General features: G+C 41.2%; 1 protein-coding gene across 3 annotated transcripts in view; it reads right to left on the bottom strand.

The window, feature by feature from the left end:
• Positions 1-17,303, bottom strand: part of RCBTB1 (RCC1 and BTB domain containing protein 1) — a 2,478,854-nt gene that overhangs the window by 1,427,100 nt on the left and 1,034,451 nt on the right. The window lies entirely within an intron of this gene.

The raw sequence follows: 17,303 nt of genomic DNA, 5'->3' as shown, positions 1-17,303 counted from the left end.
TCAGCCACAGTCCTTCTGTGTTAGCCTGTACCTCCGAGAAATATATACCGGACAAGAGAGGTCCCAGGACTGTGCCTTGTGGGACGCCACTTGTAACAGGTTTGGAGACTGACATGGCTCCAGCAATTCTAACCATGTGGGTTCTGTCCTTGAGCCAGTTTGCAACCCATTTAGTGACATAGGGGTTTATATTTAAGCTGGTGAGCTTATCTATAATGCCCGAGTGGGGTATTGTATCGAAGGCGTTTGCAAGGTCCAGATAGGCTGTGTGGACAACCTTCCCCTCGTCAATGGCCTTGGTGACTGTTTCAAAGAAATCAACCAGGTTTAAGAAGCAGGATCTGCCCTTAACAAAGCCAAACTGGGTAGGATCCAGTGTCTGTAGGTCCCCAATATCTTTATTTATGAGGTCCATGATGATCCTTTCCATAGCTTTGCAGACCAAGCTAGTCAAGCTTATGGGGCGATAGTTTCCAGGATCCGTTGAGGCACCACCTTTGTGGACAGGGACCACTGTTGCTGTACGCCACTCTTTGGGTACATATCCTGTAGTAAGGCTGAGATTGAACAGTAGTTTTATGTTTGGGTTTAGTTCTTCTTGGAGTTCATGTAGGACGCAGCCCGGGACACCGTCTGGTCCCACTGATGCTGTGTTTTTTGCTTTGGAGAGGGCGGCTCTTACCTGAGCATCTGAGATGTCATGGGGGCAGCACTCTGCTGGGATAGATATTTGCCCTTTTGGTGGGGAAGGGGGGAGAAGTTTGCGCTGAACCTGTCAGCTAGGATGTTGGCAATGTCTGTGGGTTCAGTGTATTTTTTGTCATTTTGGACTAATTCTGAGCATATCTGAGAAATCCCACCCAGGTTCCTAACATAACTAAAGAAAGCCTTGTGATTATCCTTAGTGTCCTGTGCAATTTTTCTCTCGAAGCTGGCCTTAGACGATTTTATGAGTGCCCGTAGTTTTTTTCTAATACTGATCAGAGATGCATTCCCTTTTTGGGATTTTGCTCTATCATGTAGTAGCTTCCTCCTTCTATTGTATAGTTTGTTTATGGCTGGGGTCCACCAGACAGGACGCCTAACTTTGGAGGATTGGGTCTTGGTTTTATTTGGGATTGCATGATCCATGCATTCCTGAAGGTGTTCATAGAATGCGTTTATAAAGGATTCTGCGGTCTAGGCCGTATTTTCCACAGGCCCGGGGACTTTGAGGGATACCACCTCAGTTTTAAGGAGTGTGAAATTTGCTTTAGAGAAGTTTTTCACTGTAGTTTTCTGGGCAGGGGCTAGGGTCGGGATGTGAATATCTAGTGAGATTAGTTTATGGTCTGATCTTACCAGTGAGGTATACACTTCTTGTCTGGAGCATAGAGTCCCCATGTTGGTGATGATCAGGTCCAGTATGTTTTCCCCTCTTGTGGGAGTGGCAACAAGTTGTTCCATAGCATTTGAGTTTATAAATTCTAGGAACCTTTGGACTAGGGTGTTGGAGTTAGAGTAATGCTCCCAGTCTATGTTAGGGTAGTTGAAGTCGCCCAATATAATGGTGTTTGGAGAAACCTTCATATTTTCCAGTGTTCTCAGGAAGGCCGAGTTGGGTTCCTAGGTTTGGGAGGTTGTCTGTAGCAGGCTATAAACTGGAAGGCAGTTTTACCCACTGTTAGTTGCACATGGATAGTCTCTGATGCTTTGTGCTGTGCCACCAACTTGGAGCTGTGGGTATCATTGATGAATATTGATACTCCCCCTCCTTTTGTGGTTCGGTCCATGTTTTGGGGCCAAAAAACATGGTATGAGGTATAACCTGGTAGTGCTGGGGTGCTCTTGGGAGCCTTGAACCAGGTTTCTGTTACTGCACAGATATCGATGTTCTCCATGCTAAGGAGAGTTTCGAGTGCGTGCATCTTGAGGTTTAGACTTCTGGCGTTGAGTAGCATTACTCTTAGTTTCTTATCCCTTGTGATACCTATGGAGGTTGGTTTGTCTTTTGAGCCTTGCCTAAAAAAGGCACTATGGGGGTGGCAAGAGCCTTTGCCAATATCCGAAACCCCAGGGGTGACAGGTGCAAGCCGTCCCTAGCGAAGCATCGTGGCTTGTCGAGCATGTCATCCCAGGCAGACAGGCATTGGATCCCCTTTGAATGACACCAATACTCAAGCCAATTGTTGAAATTGATTATCTTGTCTTCATATTGTGGCATCATTCTTGGTGAGGGTAAGATGTTACTCAAGGTCAGGGTCATACTGGCCTGGGCTACATGCTCAGAGAGCTCCTCTATGTCTCTTTTCATGTAGTCCAGGGAGGTAAGTCTCAGGTCATTCACACCAGCATGGACAATGACTGAGTCATATTTGTACTTGCCTTGGAGTGACCTGAGTGCTTGTGTTATGTGGCGGATCCTAGCGCCGACAGGCAGCTCACCGTGATCTTCTCCTTGTTCAGCCTGGTGAGTGGGACGTCAGTGTGCCTGACAACAAAGTCACCTATTACAAGTGTATCAGGTGTGTTGTTTAGCCTTAAGGGCTGTGACTGTTCGGCACACTGGCTTTGTGAGCTATGTGTTGCACGTGTTTTGTTTTGGGGTAGCGGTTGCTTGGGTGTCTGCTTTGGAGGTCTCTGCTGCTTAGGCAGATTTTTATTTAGAGCCTCCGAGTATGTTTTTGTGTGTTTATGTGTTTGGTTTGCTGTCGTGGTAGGTCCATGTGAGACTGGAATTGTAGTGAGTGTGGTTTCCTTCTCCTCCTGACTGGTTACGCCAGTACTGAGTTGAGAGAGCTTAGCCTCCAGTTTGGCTATATGGTTGCATCTCTCACATGTGTTGGAATTTATTGGGAGGAGGAGAGGGTTGTCTGTGTACATGAGGCAGTTGTAACATTGCCTCAAGATCCCCAGATTCACCAGCTGGACTGGAGAGGAGATTGACAACTGACCTTTGGACATGCTAGAATAGTATTGGGAATTCCTTTATAATTGAAAAAAGGGCCAATGGGGAACAAAGTACTCAAGGGGAGTTTGTGAGGGTGTAGTGCTTTTAATTTTTTTTATAATTCAGGACCAAATGACATGGTGTCTTTAAAACCTGTACTCAAGCTCAGGTCTGCAAAATTGTAATATTTTTATGCACATTTATGTTACTTCATCCTGGTCCATTTATTCAAGTGAATTCTTGATTTTATACACATTTTCATGTGGTTCATTATTATTCCACTAGATGATGCTAGACTACTATTTTATGTCATTGCATTTTAAACATTTTATTTAATAAGCATTATTTGCATTTATTACATTAATATATTGTATATTTTTATATGATTATACTTCCAGTATGAACAGTTTTAACATGAATATTCAAATGCATTTTATTTAACACTGCATACTTTTACATGTATTTTAGAATGTATTCTTTCTGTATCTTGGTATTTAATTGAATTACTGATTTCATTGGTTTATTCAAACAGGAAACGTTATTTAACTAGGTAATTATGATGTATTTGCCCATCTGATGAAGTTCTATGAGACTAAAACGTAAGGGGAAGTGTTTTTATCAGCGTTTATGTTACATGTGGATGTGTGTTCTTTTTGCTGTGTTTGAGCATTAAATTACTTGTCTGTTGGAACTGCTGGTCTCCGGTGCCTAAATTTGGATTATCAGTTACGTTTTGGGCACTTTTACCACATTTTTGTGAATTAATCCAGTTGTTAATACTACTTAAAGGAAACTGTAAACAGAGTTGAGTAAAGTACTTTGCTTGTTAAATAGAACTGTTCTGTTTTCCTGAAATAAAGGTAATAGTTAGAAACAAACTCCCAAAACTCTATACTATTTACACATGGTTGGCTCCCAAGGGGCATAAAGAGCAAGGGTGTGAGGCCATAACTGACTTGAAAATGTGAAAGAAATCTAGAAAACAACTAGATCACCGATCTCTGATGCTTCTGTCCTCCTAATCACTTAAGCAACAGAAAACTATGCCCACGCAGCTAAAAGAAGAAACCTACCCAGGGCTATGGTATGCTAATAAACTGACAAACATTTAAAGGACAGTCTAAAAGAAACACATATGTAAAGTTTAAGCTATCCACACCCATGGGAACAATTCCTGATACAATCATTGCAGCACAATTAGTACACATTGACCAGGAGATAAAACTTTAAAACAGCTAATTTCTTGTTGCCTTCAGGTATAGCACATGATTTTCTTGTAAGGTATTCGGGTTAAAGGGAGCTTCACACACACAGCCAATGTAAATCTATGTACTGCTAAGCTAAGAGGAAATATTTTTAAAAAAAAACAGCCATTCAAATTTGTTTCCACCAATTTGAAACTTTTTGTGTGAGAATGAGGCAAGAATTTTACAATTACCATCAGAATTACTTGCCAGTGGAATGTTGCTCTATTTGAGCCCACCTGTACTGTTACTGTTCTAGAATACAGTCCCTCCCCATGACATTGGCAACAAACAATAGATCGGTGAACAGAAGAACAAAGGGGGAAATAAGGCTCACTAAAAGCAAGTGTCACTGAGTCAGAACTAAAGATAAGCTTGTCTAGTAAAACAGAAGTTAAAATCAATTTTTTTTTTTTTTAACTATACTAGTATCTAATTTGCTAGTACTTGGACTTACTTAAAGGTTTAAAGGCTTAAATGTTATTATCAATAAGGCTTAAAGGTTGTAAATCACTGTATAAAACTCTTGTAAATAAGCTAGAAGCCCTGTTCCAATGGAAGTAAGCCAAAAAAACATGTTTATTAGGAGTCAATCCTGTCTACGAAACACTAGTGATTGGCAGCCCTTTGTATGATCACCAGTGTACCACTGCATGGCTTCTCCCTGGAAAGTTGAAATGCCAATCAACCAGGTATTTCCCCTTTGACTGAGATTGTTACACTTCAGATTTGGTATATAAATACAACAGGGATGTAGGGATGTAGCTTCCCACACTGAGGGTTGTCCCTCTGCAAAAATGATTTTTTTTGTGCATGTGTGTTTTTTAAACTTCTGAATGCTGTTCGCACTCAGGAACATTTGACTGTTTGTGATCACAACTTGCGAGTCAATCACAAATGAGTCAACAGCTTATCAGTCAACCTTTAAACCTTTATTACAAGTAAAGATTGTGGATGAAGAATATTGGGGAAACTTCCCAGTAAAAAAGCAGCCATGACCTAATATGAAAGAATAGTCCATCACCCCAACTTGGCACACAAATGTTCAATCTAATAACAGGAACTTCTGCCTTTATTTTAAAGGCTACAACTACATTAACAGAGCATATATAATAAAAGGGAGAGCAGACTCAACAAAATGCTTGTTATCATGCAGCCCTGCTGATGGACAGGACAAGCAAATTGTCAATAATCCCATTAGAATTGTTAGGCAAATAAAATACATTCACAACACATTCCACTGGCAAATCATTCTGACTAATTCCAAAAGTCTTACCTCATTCTCATAAAAAAGGTTTGAAATCCCTTGATAAAAACAAAATTGGGGGTGGGGGTGGGCGGGAGCAAGCCAAAAGCTATATTTTTGTTATGATAGGTGAAGGAGTTAGCCAACATATAAGACATATACAATCCCTATAATTTATACAGCAGTAATGGAGGTTACTCCCAACAAGATAGATGAGTGAAGAGCAAAACAGTGGAATGATATCAAACATATTCCAGGATTCAGTTACATACACTGCTCAACTTATTGACTACTGAAGGGAGGAAGGAGAAGGGACCCCCCCCCCCAACAAACTGTTGTCTTTGCAAGGAAGTGAAGCATATGAAAGCCATATTTCGGGCCAAAAAGACACGTCAGAAGTTTTTTTAGTATTTTAAAAGTATATATTACAACTAGAAAATGAAGGCCTTCTTCTCACATAGGAAAAAGGGAGGATGAGGGGGAAAAATACAAGATGCAACAACTGAGGTGCTATAAATAAGACAGCAACAAAAAAGTCTTTTGCCCTGCTAAACAAAGGACCAATGCCTACAGATTATAAAACTGTGGTCTTCTGGATAACTTAAACAGCTATGCTAATGTCATAATAAATAATGTACATTATGCCCCCTGTATCTGTGAGTAATTGGTTCCAGAGCCTATTGCAGATACCTGAAACCACATATAGTAGCGAACCATCTACGAGGCACTTATTATTGCATATATAGTTTCCATATAATCACTCCTGCTATACTATGGTTCATAGCCTTCTGAGTATTCTACTCTAAAGCCAGTTTTACATAATTTACTTGACAACAAGAGAAGCCACAAATGGGACTCTAAATCAAAAGACCACAACACCACTGCATATGTCTCTGATTTTTATTCTCAGCTCAACTTGCTATTTTACTTTTGCACTGTGAAATATGCTCAGCCTTGACTTATGCTAATCCATACTGTACAGCCTGATGTAAATACTAACACTGAAAACATGCTATAAGGTCAACCTCAGTGAAGCAAAACTAAGTTTAGAGCATGCTGTTAATACCAACTTTCTATCTTTTAAATTTATTTTTTTTTCTTTTACATTTAAACATGCAATGCATCTGAATGCACCATATATCTACATTTTCAACTACATCTTCATGACTCAGTTTAAGGTTGCCACTGCCATCAAAAACAATCACAAGGATTTCTTTACTGATACAGTATTCATATGTTACACCTCCCACTACTGCCACAACTGTAATGCTGCTGTGTGCCATTAGAGGACAGAGAAAGCAAGTAGTTCTGCTGTCACTGGAGGACATTGAAATACTACTGCCACAACTGTAATGCTGCTGTGTGCCATTAGAGGACAGAGAAAGCACATAGTTCTGCTGTCACTGGAGGACAGTAAAATACTGCATTATGAAAAAGTTAAAAGATCGCGTTAGTATTTACATAAAGTATTTTTATTGTTATTCCAAGCACATGAAGACGTTCATGGCTGAATAATGTAAGCGGATAATGCTGGGGATTAAAAAACATTGTTATAGGAAGCTGTCGCTTTTGCCTTTTCAATTCATGTTTTCTTCTTCATTGTTGTCTTCTTCTGTAAAGGATTTACTGAGGTCTTCTAACTCCTCGTTTGTCAACATCTCGCTATGTCCTTCAATATGATCTTTCACTTCTTCTTCTATCATATCGACAAATCCCTTGCCATCTATTTGTCATGCTATTTTAATTATGTTTCTTACCTCTGAATCAATTTCAGGGAAGCCTTGGAAATCAAAGATGGCATCACTCCACAAATTCTTCTAATATGCTCTTACCATCTCTGGTTTTAATGCACTCATTGCTCCCCTTAACGAAGACAATTGCATCAGCAATTGTGAATGATTTTCCGGCAGTCCATAAATCCAACTTCAGGGCACGCATCAACCTTTGCAAGAATCATATCAAATACCTGCTGAGAATATGAGGCCTTGATGCATCTAATAATACATTGGTCAAATGGCTGAAGCAATGAGGTCATGTTTGGTGGTAAGAATAGTACTTGGATATTTTCATCTTCGATGCTGAGTGAGTGAGGGTAACAAGGCGCATTATCTGTTACTTATAACACTTTAAATGCTAATGGTTTCTTCTCCAAGTATTTCTTCACTTCATGAATAAAGGACTGATGAAACTATTCTATGAATAACACTGCCGTGACCCATGCCCTGGAACTGTGTTGCCAAAAGACAGGCAGACAGTTTTTGTTTTTTAAAGCACACAAATTATTTGTGGCAAACACAAGATTTGACCATATGACCGGCTGTGTTGCCCCACAGTAGCAGTTAATCTGTCCTTAAATGTTTTAAAGCCTGGTGCTTGTTTTGCAGTTTTGTAGGTCCTCTTGGGCATCTTCTTCCAAAAGAGGCTGGTTTTGTCACACTTAAAAACTTGCTTAAGATGATAATCTTTCTCTTCAATTATTTTTTTAAACTCTGCTGGAAACACGGCAACAGCACTCTCATCAGCAGATGCAGATTCTCCAGTAATTTTTATGTTTTTTTAGATTAAACCTCATTTTGAATCTATGCAACCAACCCTTGCTTGTTGCAAATGGCTTAGCTCCTTCCACTTCCATTTCGTATTGTAGCTGCATTTCTTTGTATAAGCTCAATGCCTTTTGCAGTAACGCGTTATAGTCAATAGGCACATTTTTTCTAATCTAATTTTCCATCCACAAATTCAAAGCTACTTCTACCTTGAGAAGCACCTCATCATGCACTGTACCAGCAACTTTTGTGGAGTGGGAAGCAACAGAAAAACTGACATGAATTTTATTTCTTTTCTTCAACACTTCACATATCAAAAACTCATTTTTTTCATATAGCTTAGCAATCTCCCCACAAACAATTTTTTTCTATTTTGATCACACTGAGGATTCTCACTTTTTCTCTAATGATAACCACTTCACATCTTCTCTTGGTTTTGGTTTTAGAAGCCATTTACACGAAGTTTTAATTTGTATGGACAAAAAGTAGTGGTGGGTGTAACAACAACTCGAGCAAAAGTAAATAAATTGTGCATGTGTAGTTCACAACTCCCTCATGCTATTTTGAACCACGGATAACTGAAACTGTGGTTGCCGAATCTGCAAATAAGATGAGCATACTATATATTCAATCTGCAGGAGACTGTTAACAACATCCCATATAAACACACAATTTGAAAGAATAACAGTAGCAGCAATCAATATGAAATGCAGTTCAAGTAAACAAGTCTATAACCCAGGGCATTACACACAAAAATTACACTTAATGGGCCATTATCAAGGCCGAGTTATATGCACTTGTGCATACATAGCACAGATAGGTATTCACCAGTATCCTCTCAGGAAAGCCTCATTTTGTTTTTTATTTTTACTGTTATTTTCTCTGAATTGTCTACTTCAAAATGGACGTCTGCTACACCAGTAGATGCATCAATGTAGCCAATGTTTCACCTTGGAATGTTAAGCATGGCCAGGTAATAGAGGTTAACAAGACTTTAATTCTGTAATCAACTTATTAAAACAAAGGACTTTTTAAACTTTTGTTAAACCAGAAGTGAAAAAGAAGTTATGTACTTACCACAACGTTCCATGTGAGTTGTTCATCTCACCTTCATTCTTTAGTGATGGGTTCGGAGCCGATCACTCGGTTCCGAGTCGGCACCTACTGCAAAGCTCAAGGATTTCACGTAGCTCGAGGCCAAGTCCCTATCCCATGATGCACCCTGAGTTATCTCAGATCTTGTTTGCTGTGTAAAATAATACCATATGCCATTCTATAACTCCATAACAGAGAAAGTATAGAAAGGTTGAGTGACCAGGAAAGATCTAGCATCCCGGTCTTCTGAAAGCCCAGGAGGGGGTAGGAGGGAGGGACATAAGAATGAAGGCGAGATGAACAACTCACATGGAATGTTATGGTAAGTACTTTATGTGAAGTTGTTCTATCTCACCGTTCATTCTTTACTGATGGGTAGCGTCCCAAGCACCATCAACCCCGGGTGGCTCACGGGAGTATATTTCTCAGAACTGTAAATCCAAAAAAGGACCTGTCCCTAGAGGCCCTGTCAACTTTGTAATGAGTGATAAAGGTATGAGGTTTTGACCAAGTGGCTGCTGCGCAAATGTTATCAATAGGAAGTCTGGCAGAAAAGACAGATGATGTAGAAACTGCTCTGGTTGAGTAAGCTTTAATTTTATGCTGCACGGGCATATTGGCAGCTAAATAAGCAAAGGTGATACAATAAGATAACCGTTTAGACAGAGTTGTTTTAGCCATTGGCATACCCTTCCTTTAATCTGAGAATGCAACAAAATGCTGGTCTAATTTCCTGAAATCTTTTGTTCTATCCAAATAAAATCTGAGCTGTCTGTGAACATCAAGTTTGTGCAGCATGTGCTCTAAATTGTTGGAATGGTTGGGGAAGAAAACTAGTAAATCAATAATTTGGTTGAGATTAGTTTCAGTGCAAACTTTGGGTAAGAAAGAGGGGTTTGTTTGAAGTGAGACTCTGTCAGCATGGAAAATCAAATGAGGAGGCTAGATAAGGCCTGAAGCTCTGACACACTGTGGGCAGAAGTAATAGCCACTAAAAATATGGTTTTCCATGACAAAAATTAGAGGTTACATGAGGACGTTGGTTCAAATGGCGGACAAATTATGCGGGAAAGCATAAAATTTAGATTTCATGGAGAATAGGGAGAGTTCACAGGATGTCTAATAATGAAAGGTCCCTTTGAGAAAGGCTTTGGATAATTTCTGTGACATAATATTCAATCCTTCAAATCCTAGATGAAAGTTAGAAATGGCAGCAAGTTGAACATGAACTGTTGCTGCTGCAGCTCCTTTATTGCAAATCATGGCTAAGAAATCTAGAATAGAGGCCATAGGGGCTTGGCAAGGATCAATATTGTTTTTAGTGGCCCATATAAAAAAAATCCATTTGCTGAGGTACAGCTTCCTCGTAGAAGATTTATGAGATGATAGGAGAATTTGCTTCATCTCCTTGGAAAGGTTATGGAACCTGGCCATGATGGGAATTGGAGCAGCAAAGCTGTCAGCTTCAGGGACTGCAGAGAGGGATTTAGTTCCACCAATGAATGTGTCAGAAGGTCTGGAACTGGGTCCAGAATCCAGGGGTCCTCCACAAGATGAAGTTGAAGGAAGGGGAACCAAATCTGACAAGGCCAATAGGGAGCTATTAGAATGATGGTCCTTCCCAGGGCTTTGGTTTTCTGTAATACCTTGGGTATCAGTGGGATTGGTGGGAATCCATAGAGGTGACCCAGGGGCCAATCGTGAACGAGTGCATCCCTTGGGACTTCTCCAGGAGGGGGAATCAGGGCAAAGTTACTTCTGCATTTGGTGTTCATGTGACTGGCAAAAAGGTCACAGCAAGGCTGGCCCCACCTGCGGAATATCCTTTCCGGTATTTCCATCTTGAGGGACCACTCGTGGGGCAATAAAATTGCTCTGCTCAATTTGTCTGCTATCATGCTGGATTTCCCCGGGATGTGCATTGCTAACAGAAAGCGCTGGGTGGAAACAGCCCACTGCCATACTCTGAGGGCCTCGCGACAAAGGGGGTAAGATCTAGTTCCTCCTTGTTTGTTCAAATACCAGACCACTGACATGTTGCCCGTCTGAATCGCAATCGTACCCAGAGGAAGAGTGCCCTGGAAGTACTGCAATGTCAAAAGTACTGTTCTCATCTCTACGACATTGATATGCAGATGTGTCTCTTGATCGGTCCATGTGCCTTGGGCTGTCTTTCCCTGAAAATGCCCCCATCCTATCAGGGAAGCATCCATGGTCACTGTGGCCGCTGGAGGGGATAGCACAAATGGGTGTCCTATCATAACATGAAGTGAGGTCAACCACCACTGAAGATCCTTTTTGCAGGAATTTGTGACCATTATCAAGTGAGACATGGGGAGCTCTAGGTAAGACCATTGAGCGAAAAACAGCCATTGTAGTATCCGCATGTGCATACGACGTAGTGGTATGGCTAGAATTGCTGCTGCCATCATACCTAACAATTTCAGAACTTCTGATGCTGGTGCTTTGTTTTTGGATATTAGAATGCGGACATGCTGACGGAGAAGTAAGACTCTTTCTACTGGAAGTCTTAGCGTGGTGGTGGCGGTATCCAGTTCTGCTCCGATAAAGACGATATGCTGTGATGGCGACAAGGCAAATTTTTCTGAATTTATTGTAATGCCCAGCTGATTGCAGAGTGACAGAGTGGATTCCGTGGCTTGAATGAGTTGATGCCTGGTGGTGGCGGTAAGGAACCAATCGTCTAAGTATGGAAACACCTGGAATCCTAAACGTCTCAGGTGAGCCGTGACCACTGCCATGCATTTGGTGAACACTCTGGGGGATGTAGTGAGACCAAAGGGCAGGGCTCGAAATTGGTAATGATTGGCTCCCAGCTGGAAGCGCAGATGATTCCTGGATGGTGTGGTCATTTTTATGTGGTAGTACGCATCCTGGAGATCTATCGAGCACATCCAACTGTCTTTCCCTAGGAAGGGAAGTATTGACTGAAGCGTGACCATCTGAAACTTCTCTTTCTTTACAGATTTGTTTAGTCTGCTGAGGTCCAATATAGGTATCCAGTCCCCTGTCTTTTTTGGAACTAAAAAGAATCTTGAGTAAGTTCCGGATACTGTCTGGTCTGCTGGGACTGATTAGATGACTCTTTTTCTTAGCAATGTCTGGATCTCTATTGTTGCTTGTTCCCTGTAACTGGGTGGAACGTCCGGGATTTTCCTTTTGGGTGGAGGGGACGTGGCGAAAGGAATGAAATATCCTCTGGAAATGATACTTCGTACCCAGTTGTCATTTGTTATTTTTAGCCAGATGTCTGGGTACAAAGATAAGCGACATCCGACTGCCTCCAGAGCAGGACAGTCGGGCCTCCTTTCAAGAGCGCTGGTAGGGCTTCCCAAAGAAGTGATCTTTGTCTCCCTGGTGTTGCCGCTCTGCCGCGAGGGCGGTGTCTTCCGTTATTGCCCCCTCCTCTGCCCCTGGAGGGGGGTTCACCACGTGTGTCCTGAAAGGCTCCTTGGGCTTTTCAGAACCACATTTTCCCTCCCCTTTGACCCTTGGGGTAGGGTCTGGTAGGGGTGGAAAAACGGCCCCCAACGGCAGACAGTCTTTCCATCCTGCTCACACCTGGTTAAGGTTTCCTTGACTTTAGGCCTGAAAAGGGACGAGCTATCAAAGGGGGTATTCACAAAGGATGACTTGAAGGGCTCCACGAAGGAACACAAGCACATCCAGGAGTGTCTCCTAAGAGCAGCTCCTGTACCCGCTGCCCTACTCGTTCCATCAGCTGCATATGAAATGAGGCACATGGACGAGTTCACTATAGAATTGAGAGTAGCAAGCCGGGCAGCAACTTTGTCTATAGCTCCTGCAGCTACTGTACCCTGAAGAGTATCTCCCAGCTCTTTAAGGAGATCTCTTTGTAGTCTGGTAAAATGGGTTAAATAGTTAAGTGAACGAAGAGCAAAAGTCGCTGAACTAAATATGTGCTTCCCATATCTATCCATGATCCTGGAGTCTCTGTTAGGAAGACGATAGATGAGGAAATTTCAGACATTTCCTTTTTGGTGGCTGCTGCCACCACTCTGGCATCAACTGGCACACCTTTTGTCAAGAAAGGTTTATCTAGGGGGGCAGAAATGAACTTATTAGGCCTCCTAGGGACAGGCTCCACAGTATCCGGAGACTCCCACACCCTTTGTGAGACCAGCTGCATCAGCTCATCGAATTGCTGAGACACCCAAGAGGTGGAGGGCCGAGACCCAAAAGCCTTCAGGAGGACCGACTCATCCTCAGTAGGGTTGGTGGACTGCCAGTCACCCCTCTGCCTAAGGATTTCCAGTATCTCAGCAAATGAGATATCCTCAGAGGGGGACCGTGGGAACCCTTCTGATTCATCCAACTCAGTGTCAGATGTTAGTGACTCTGGAGGGGAGTCCAAGTGTTTCCTCTTACACACTCTCTTCCTGAGAACCTCATCAGTGGGAGCTTCTGGGGAGGTCTTGGAAGAGCATGGGTCACCCAATGGGGCTTCCTGAGGCTCTGGGTCTCTGTGCTTAGCAAGGATCTGTGAGGCAGAAGCAGACATAGGCGCTTTAGGGGATGAAGAAGCCAGACCCAAAGATAGAGGATGTCATGGGAGACATAACTCTCCTCATGGTTTCAAAAGCACCTCTGCTCCAATGCAAAGGGACTGACGAATCCGAGGAAGCCATCAATACCCTCAGCACCGGTAGAGTGGGCTCCAAGCCCAAGGTAGGAGCCGAGCTCATCCAAGCCGAGGCCCTGGGAGGCAAAGTTGGAACCGACAAGTCGGTTCGACTATCCTCCGCAGACCCAACCAGAGAGTGTTGGTTCCTAGAGTCCTCGAACAGCACTGAGGACATCAGAGTGAATGGAGTCGAAGACAATGGAGCAGGCATCGGCTCCAAAGGCTCCACAATCAGCAGGTCAGACTCCTCTGGCTCTGACGGACCGGTATCGCTCGTAGGAGGAATAGATATAGCTGGCATAAGGGTCTTCAGCTCTGAAGCTACCTGGGTCGGAGCCAATAATTTGGCAAAGGCCGGTGCCTGTAAAAGCTTCTGCACCACCTGATCCACATCCAAATAAGGCAGGCTCACAGAAGATCGGACTGATGGTACCGACTGGAGAACAGGCAATTTAAGAGTTTCGGACACCGGTTCCAAGACCGGGGACCGGCTCCGAAAGGAGAAGACAGTTGGCTCTGAGACCTGTGGAGCCGATGTCACAGACTCTTTAGATTTTTTTTTTTGATTCTCCAGAAGTCTTGGAGGAATTTGAGGACTTACTAGATCCATCCTGGTCGCTCAAAGCCTCCTGAAAGGAAAGTTTCAACAAACCACTATCTATAAGCTTCCTTTTTCTCTCTTGGAGAACTCTAGATGAAAAGGAATGACCTATAGCACATGTCTCTTGTAAATGCAAGGCACCCAAGCAGTATACACAATTAACATGGCAGTCTGTAACCGACATCATCTGTCCACATTTAGGGCATTTTTTAAACCCTGACTTAGGGTGTTTGTCCTTGTCATCAGCCATAACAAAAATGGACACACCCAACAACAGCAATATAGAATAGCTTTCTAACAAAAAACAGGCTAACTATAATCAGAGAGAGACACACAAACAAGCCTTTCAAACTAAGACTAAATAAAGTTACTGATAAGCCTTCTAATAAAAAAACAGACTAACTGTAACTGCAGATACACACACACAAGTCTTTAAAACCAAGGCTAACTGTAACTACTAACAATCCTTCTAAATAACACACAAGCTTAATAAATGCACACCTACGACTAATAATTATTAAATATTCTTTAGGGAAAAAAGTGACAAGGGGTCACTGAAAAGGCACTCAGAAACACACAATATTATACTAATAACACGGGACCAAAAGGGTCACAGAATAACAATTTTTTTAGTGAGAAATTGAAACAGAAGTTTAAATAGGCCTATGAAAAAAAACAGGCCAAATATATAATAAAGATAGCACACAGGGAAGGGAACACTACAGGTAAAGCTTTAGGAGCTTATCTAATCTAAATATCTAAGCATTTAAACAGTAAACTAACAATAATTTTTGTAAATATAAAGATATAAAAGTTTTTACTGGCCCAAGCTAGCAAGAACCTCCAATTAGTTCCAGCGGCAAACTAGATCTGAGGGACTTGGCTTCGAGCTACTTGAAATCCTCGAGCGTTGCAGTAGATGCCGACTCGGATCAGTAAAGAATGAATGGTGAGATAGAACAACTTCACATCAGTTATTATCCAAGTGCATATGTTTCTATTTAAAATTAAGTGCTCACGCTGTCTATGTAGGTTTCTACATTCTATATTTGGCTTAGAAGGAAAGAAACTGAATTATAACGGCTCTTGTTGAATCATTTAGGTTATGAGGAAAGAAATAAAAGGTTGATAACTTGCTCTACTGAAGGATGTAGAGGAATGTCAGGTCCTCATATAAATGGAAATTATTTTTAGAGAAAATATCTAAGGTCTCAGAAATCCTCACTTTCATGCATTCCACATATTCATTGATTAGTATGCCACAACCTACTCTTTTGATTATCCAGTGTGTTGGGAAAAATTTGACAAGAGATTCTACATGCTGTTCAGTTTATTTACTTACTAACTTAAATCTCCTGGATATGGCACTGACCCAAATGGACTATTTTCAGGAATCAGTTTCTGCAAACAGACACTCAAAATCTGAAATACTGACTTCTAGTGCACCAATTCTGGTCAATACTTCAGTCATGTTGGCCTTGAGGTCACTCACCTAATAACAAGTGAATACCACTTTTCTGAAGTGCACTACTGCTTCTGAAAGTGATCTCAAGTGTATTTGTACTGTACTATTTGGGAGAAGCTCTCCATATGACTCAGACATTGCCTAAGCCAGCACTAGTTCAGGATGCACTTCAGTCAAACCAAGTCGCAAACATGCATTTGTCTTCTCACACATGATTTTTGAAAAGCTAGGTTTGAAGTCAGGCTTTCTGGAGATCATTAGCAATCTGCTGCAGTACTTTGTGTTTAATTCAGAAGCAGTTTGACTGCCTTAGCAGATTAAATCATGTAGGACAAGCTGCACAAGGGAGTTCTAGGATTTTTGAACTGTATGCCAGTTTCCATAATGGTGTCCCCCTCCCCAGCAGTGTAAACCAAACCTAGAAATTAAAGATTAAAAAAATGTTTAGCCAGCCAGGAATTCTGAAAAAAAAAACATTTAACAAAACATATAGTCTTAAATCACCATAAATATGCCACTAAACTTAATTCTAGTACATTTAAATGCAAAATGTGAATAAATTGCTTTTAAAAAGTGCATGTGATGACCATGGCATATGCCATGTGAGCATTAATAAACACAGCACATATGTTCAAATTTCCATCCAAAAAAACTTCCTTGTGGCTCTGTCAGTAATTGTCTTCTATTTTATTTAAATTTTGCGTGAGAAAAGCCACTCCAAAGGAACTAGAAAAAATGAGAATAAGTGAATAAGTGGTGTGTTTCATTTAATATGGTCTTCAAGTATGTTTTCTAACAATAAGCCACTCAAAAAGAGCTATACAAATGAAGGACTCTTCTGACTAAGATGCCTAAAACCACATTAAACAAACTCCATTATAAAATGCTATCTACAATTTCCAAAGGCAAAGTGCAACAATATTCAAGTTTGAACATAAATCTGATAAAGCAGTATGTATTGTATCCTTTAACTGTGTATATATAGCACACTGTCAGAAATTAAGTACCAGCAAGTTATTATCATCAGCAGCCATTCAAAGGAATTGTGTACATCTTCACAGTATAAAACTTTTTTCGAAAATGTGAGGGAACACTTTTTTTTCTATACCGCTATCACAATAAAATCTTTACAATGAGGCTGCCACTGCTGATGTTGTCAGCCAACTATGAGAGCAGACAAGAACACATATTATTCTTTTTCTAGCTACTATCTGGTCCTATCACAACTTCAGATATAAAATGAATGATGCAAACTCCATAGAACAGAGGTGATACAGCTCCAAAGACAGAAGGTGAAGGAGACAAGGTCTTCCTCAAAATTGTTGGGATTTTGTGGCAGCATAACCCAAGCTTCAATATGTTATAATGGACAATCAAAATAAAGCATTCAATACAGTATTATTTTACAAACTGTACAAACCAGAGCTACAGATCTAGTCTGTCCATTATGTAATTAATTTGTGCTATTCTTGCAGTTATAACAGATGTACCCTTTTTTCCTGCGACTACTATGT

Source organism: Protopterus annectens, chromosome 5.part0 (genome assembly GCF_019279795.1).
Source record: "Protopterus annectens isolate FY-2018-M chromosome 5.part0, PAN1.0, whole genome shotgun sequence".
Taxonomy (NCBI): domain Eukaryota; kingdom Metazoa; phylum Chordata; order Ceratodontiformes; family Protopteridae; genus Protopterus; species Protopterus annectens.
This window is presented reverse-complemented; position numbering and strand designations above follow the sequence as displayed.